Source organism: Apodemus sylvaticus, chromosome 8 (assembly GCF_947179515.1).
Source record: "Apodemus sylvaticus chromosome 8, mApoSyl1.1, whole genome shotgun sequence".
NCBI lineage: Eukaryota > Metazoa > Chordata > Mammalia > Rodentia > Muridae > Apodemus > Apodemus sylvaticus.
This window is the reverse complement of record NC_067479.1, coordinates 101531195-101537262: the sequence shown is the minus strand read 5'-3', so window position 1 is coordinate 101537262 and position 6068 is coordinate 101531195. Positions and strand designations below refer to the sequence as shown.

The following is a 6068-nucleotide window of genomic DNA, read 5'->3' as shown; positions in this document are numbered from 1 at the left end:
TCTAGGGTTGTCTCAGAAAGTGCTTCTCCCAGCTTGTGCACTATGTCATCAGACTAGTGGTCATCTCAGGCTGGCTCTCTGCACAGGCCCATGGCATCCGTCAGTCTGGTGGTCATCTCTGCCTTACTCCTTACCCAGACTGCCCTAGTGACCTTTTGTAAGGGACATCTGTCTCAGGCTCACTCCTGCCAGGTGCTCACATTCCGAGCTAGGGTTCTTCTAGTCTCTAGCGTGCTCCCCATCCTGGAAGCCTGCTCAGGCCTGCCAGGAGCCAGACTGGTAGTCGTCCCATACTCTCCTTTTCCAGGGAATGTTAGACTGCCAGTCATTCAGATTTTCATAGGTCCGAACACTAAGCATAGACATAGCCTCTCTCCTCTCTGCCATATACTGATGTGCATGTGACCCAGCAGCCACACCTACAACACCTCTAGGGGTAAGGCGGTGCTCTTTTTTACTATATAACTTACCTAGTATTTTTGCGGGTTTAAGTAGACCGATGCTTTGATTGTTTTCTGTTGCCATACTTAAATGCTATATACTGGCTAATTTATAAAGAATAGATTTCATTTACAATTATGAAGACTAAGAAGTCCAAGAGGATGGCCAGTGGATAATTAGCTCCAGATGAGGGAGGGCTTTGTGCTGCATGTTGAGGTTGTATTAACCATGAGTTTCCACACCATGAACTTTTGAGGGATACATTCAAATAAGAACAATGGTTTTGTTGAATTTAAATACCTGACTTAAGGGGAAAACAATCACTTCTTCACTTTTTAATAGACCAGCTCTCCAGGTTCAATTGCTTCTTTTAATTGCTTTCATCTGTAGTTATCATTTATTTTTATTACTATTATTTTTTATTTTTAATTAATTCATTTACTCTACATCTCCACCATAGTCCCCCCTTCCTCCTCTCCTCCTAGTCCCTTCCTCTCCCCTACCCTCCCCCAACCCACCTCTCCTTCCTTTGTCCTCAGAAAGGGGGAGGCCTCCCATGGATAGCAGCCTGCCTTGGCATTGCAGTAAGATTAGGGGCATCTTCTATTGAGGCCAGACAAGACATCCCAGTTAGAAGAAAGGGATTTAAAGGCAGGCAATGGAGTCAGTGACAGCTCCTGCTCCTGCTGTTAGGAGTCCCACATGAAGACCAAGCTGCCTATCTGTTACATATGTGCAGAAGGCATAGGTCCATCCCATGTGTGCTTTCTGGTTGGCAGTTTAGTCCCTGTGAGCCCCTATAGGCCCAGGTGAGTGGAGCCTGTAGGTTTTCTGGTTGTGTCCTTAACCCCTCTGAATCCTTCAATTCTTCCCCTCTTCTGCAGGATTCCGAAAGCTCTACCTAATATTTGGCTATGGGTCTCTGCATCTAATTTCATCCAGTGCTGGGTGAAGCCTTTCTGATGCCAGCTATGTACTCATTATTTAAATGATCTTCTTCTGGTTCTATATGATGATTCTTGTTCTGGTTCTGGTTCTTATGTAAATGCATATATACATAAGAAAACTCTCCTTGGAACTCAATATACGTGCATGCACATATGTTATATGTGTACCTAAATGTGGATGCTTAAGATTATGCACCTCATTTTTATTTGGGTGTCCAATAGCACTCTCAAACCTATCCCCTACCATGCCTCCCATAACTCTTTATCTTGATTGTTCACTCTGTTCTGATGGTTTTACAATCTACCACATTGTCTTTTATTTCTAGCCCTTTCTACGCCCCTCTCCTTGTTTTCATAAGTTCTAATTGCTCTGTTTAAAATTCAGGTGAGGAGCTACTACCTCTGGTGCATCTGTCTGGATTGAGTACTTGCATTGCTTTCTAGCAGAATGTTGTGCAAACATCCTGATCAAGCTCATAGTCACAGCATCTCATTTGCTTGGCTGTGGTCCCCCAGATTAAGTAAATCGTAATGAAGCTAAATCAACTCATTCATTCATTATTTTCCAAGTTCTTTCAAAGTACTATGTAACAGGTATGTAACATATTCATTTAAATGAATGAATGTTGCACATAAGACATTTTAAAACCCACTTCACAAAGATGTTTCAAGCCATCTGTAGAGGTATACATCTGTAATCCCAACACTGCTGAGGATGAGGCAGAAAGATCTCAACTTTGAATGCAGCCTGAGCTACACCATGACATCCTGTCTCAAAATAATAGTGATAATAATAATAATAATGTTTCAAGCTTTTCAATATGGTAATTCTATTTGAGTAAGATTAATCTCTCCAGAATATTCCTTTAAAGGAATGAAAAACACAGTTACTTGCTGATGTCTGCAAGTATGTGTTTTTTCATAATTTTCCCCTCTCCCATGACAATCAACTCTGAGGTTTAATCTGTAGTGAAAAGAAGAAAAAAATACCTAACAGACAGCATGGATTGTTAATAATTTGGTTATACCTGGGCAGCAGGGAAGGGTTATTTGTAACCTCCACTTTGCCTTATTTTTTTCAAAGACTAGCAACCAGATTGCCAAGTAGAATAAGTGCAGTGCTTCCTCTGCCCCTGGAGTAACTGAGAGGGGAGGCACAGGTTTTCCGACCTTATGTTCCCATCCTCAATCCTCAGAGTTTCAACATGAACTCTGCTGTTCTCCAGATGACAGTTTCAATGGGCGCTGTAGATCATACACGGCTTCGAGCACTCACCTCGACACTAGCAACTACCCAAAACCTTGGTGATGAGCATTCATTTACAGGAAAGCATCTATCCTTGAGAACTCGAGTGCAGTACCTCCAAGCATAGTTTTCACTCACAGAGAAGGCTGGTGAATATATAGAGGAGAGCTGAGACTTCTGAAGAGACAGAAACAGAAATCAAATCTGTGTGAACGAGGAAGCGAAAACTGGTTCTTTTCCTGTGCTCCTTCTCCAAATCTCGATCATCCAGTGTCCAGAGACCACACCGCCTGGGTCTCCAGAGTCACTGCTTCCTGAGAAAAGACTACATATAAAAGAAAAAATAAAACCCAAACCAAATTTATTCTTTGTAAACAAAAGCTGTCAGGTCAGCCAGGAACATATTGGAAAATACTCTTTTCTACATATTTGTATATGCCTCAGAAGGTTTGAAAATGTGATTCTATCAAATTACTAAGCAGATGAGTTGAGCCTATTTTAGTGGCCGTATCACTCAGAATAACAAGCGCTAGTCCCCAGCTCAGGGCTGAATGCAAGCATGCTTTTCTCACTCTTGCTCCATATGTCCAGTATGGGGAAGGAATGGAGTAGAAAATTGGCGATTCTCCAGGGTGCAGACTGATACTGAATTCTCTACACATGCTTCTCGGCCATGGATAACCAAACAGGGAGTATCATACCTGACTACTCAAGTTCTTGCAGGGGTGTCATGAACAACTTCCTACTGGAACTCCCAACTTCCTACTTCTCATTGGCCCATGTCAAATGGACTCAGCTGATCTCAAGCAGGAAGGAAGGACCTTTCTACCGCATACCCAGGGTGAATGGCACCATTGCTACCACAGGGGGTCTTTCCATATTTTCACACCCTCTGCCCTAAGTGCTTTAGAGGGAAATATTGGCTCATCTGCAACAGAAGGAGACCCAAATGGTGATGGTAAAGTAGAGGATTCAGGCATCAAATGAATGCTTCTGGCAAGTTCTTCCCCAGTCAGATTCCAGGGTACACAGTAGTGCTAACTGTGATAACTGGCCAATTTATACTAAAACCCTGTCTGTTTGGAGCTAAAGGCAAAACAAATTCAAAGTATAGACTTAGGGGGATTAAATAGTCCAGATAAATTGTCATGTTGCTCATTAATTGATCCAATAATATGTGGGTCTAGTATATAGCAATAAACGGGAACAATGTGTAAGGTATTATCCTGATAAGAGAAAAATATCTCTCTCTCTCTCTCTCTCTCTCTCTCCCTCCCTCCCTCCCTTCCTCCCTTCCTCCCTTCCTCCCTCTGTCCCTCCGTCCCTCCCTCTTCTCTCTCCTCTCTCTCTCTTTCATTCTGCTTTCTGGCATGAATGAAATTCCTCCATGAAATGAGCAGCTGTGCTCTTTCATGGCCTTCTCCCGTGAGTGCTCTGCCCTTATATAAGCCTAACAGTCCCGATCTGAAGCTTCTGAGTCCATGAACCAAAATAAAGTTAACCTCCTTTAAGTTTGTATTAAGTCACTTTCTCACGGTTAGGCAAAATTCCTGACAATAGCAACTAAAGGAAGAAAGGGCTTATTGGGACTCACAAGTCACAAGTACAGTCTATAGTATAGAAATTATAATGGCAATAGCTTGGGGCAGCTTGTTACATTACATCTATAGTCAGGAAGCAAGGGAGATGCATGCTGGTACTGAGTTTCCAGGACTCCAGTCCGTGAAATGTGGCTGTCCACAGTTGGGGTGGGTCTTTCATTCTCTCACAAACATGCCCAGAGATTTATCTTCAGGGTGATTATAGAGTCTATCAACTTAACAATCAACATTAGCAGTGATTGAGATGCTTTCTTTCACATATTCTGTCAAAGCTATGAAAAGGTGATTGACACATTGAATCAAAGCATCGCAAAGCTGTCAGTGAGAAGAATAGTTTGGTGCAGAAGCACACTGATACCAAGCAGGATCTCCAACCCTGGCTTTTTGTTCACAAGTAGAACAAAAGAAGTGGGAAGGAGATGAGTGAGGAACAAGAAAGATACTTTTGAGCACTGCCAGAGATGGCAGTTTGAGGATTTAAAGGAAGCAAGGTTCTCTGTTATCATAGCAAGAGGAGTAGAGAATAACTCAAACCAGAAGCGAGGAGGGAAGCTACCCATGGTGGCACACAGTCATCAAGAGGGAGCTAGAGCAGGGAGATTATAAATTCAAATTTAGGTGGAACTACACAGCAAGATTGTCTCAGAAAGAGGGGGGGGGAAGGAAGGAAAGAAGGAAGATAGAAAGAAAGAAAGAAAGAAAGAAAGAAAGAAAGAAAGAAAGAAAGAAAGAAAGAAAGAAAGAAAGAAAGAAAGAAAGAAAGAAAGAAAGAAAGAAAGAAATTCAGGAGGGCAATCTGATATCAGGACAAATCCAAATTGATTATAAGTAATATAAATTAAAATGAGATCATAAAATGAAGTATGTTCCATTAAACATACCTTTATGTTCTGCATTTTTCTGATCTTAATTCATCAAGTTTTGTGACATTATGGTAATAGATCTATAAGCTGCTATAAAAGTTTCCTCTGTTCTGCATCATCTTATTTTGTGGGTGGGGCCCCTGCTCCCTAAAATGCCAATAGACAGATTTATAGGAGAAGACGGTCTTTCATATACATATGGGGAGCCTCCCAGAAATTAAATAAAAACACCAAACAAGTGAGCAGGAAAAGAGGGTTAGAAACAACTCCAAACAAGTTGATAAACACGGGAAACAAGGAAGCACAGGAAGAATGTCTAGGAGTGGTAAACTGGAGAAGGCAAGTAACATGAAGAGTCATGGGAGAAAGAGTATCAGTAAACTTACTTATGCGAGCCTGTTTCGGTAGTGAATTTCCATCTTCATCATGGCCATTGTCTTAGTCATGTTCTCTCGAGGAACAGAACTTATATAATGAATATATTAGAATGTGTTTTGTTTTAATATTTATTTATGAGATTTATTTTTATTAGGTTGGCTTTATTTACTTATTAATTTATTAGAATGGCTTACAAGCTGTGGTCCAGCTTATCCAAGAATGGCTATCAATAGAAAGTCTTAGAATCTAGTAGTTGTTCAGTCCGTGAGGCTGGATGTCTCGGCTGCTCTTCCTTATAGAAGTAAATTCTAATGCCAGTGGAGGAACAGATGTACTAACCAGAGTGCAGGAAAGCAGGCAAAGAGGAAAACTTTTGTTCTTCCATGTCTGTTACATAGGGTGCCACCCTTAGGTGTAGCCCAGATTAAAGATGGGCCATCCCACTTCAAATGATTTAAGAAAAATCTCTCAAAGGTGTGCTCAGCTACTTGGGTTCTAGCTAACTTCAGATGTAGTCAAGTTGGCAACCGAGACTAGCCTTTATAGCCATAAACTCCCTCCGGAGAGGGATTTATTGTAGAACTTATTGCTT

General features: G+C 41.5%; 1 non-coding gene across 1 annotated transcript; it reads right to left on the bottom strand.

The window, feature by feature from the left end:
• Positions 1-309: 309 nt before the first annotated feature.
• On the bottom strand, positions 310-441 carry LOC127691744 (small nucleolar RNA SNORA17). The gene has a single exon (XR_007979341.1). It is a non-coding gene; the product is annotated as a small nucleolar RNA SNORA17 (small nucleolar RNA).
• Between the last annotated feature and the right edge of the window lie 5627 nt (positions 442-6068).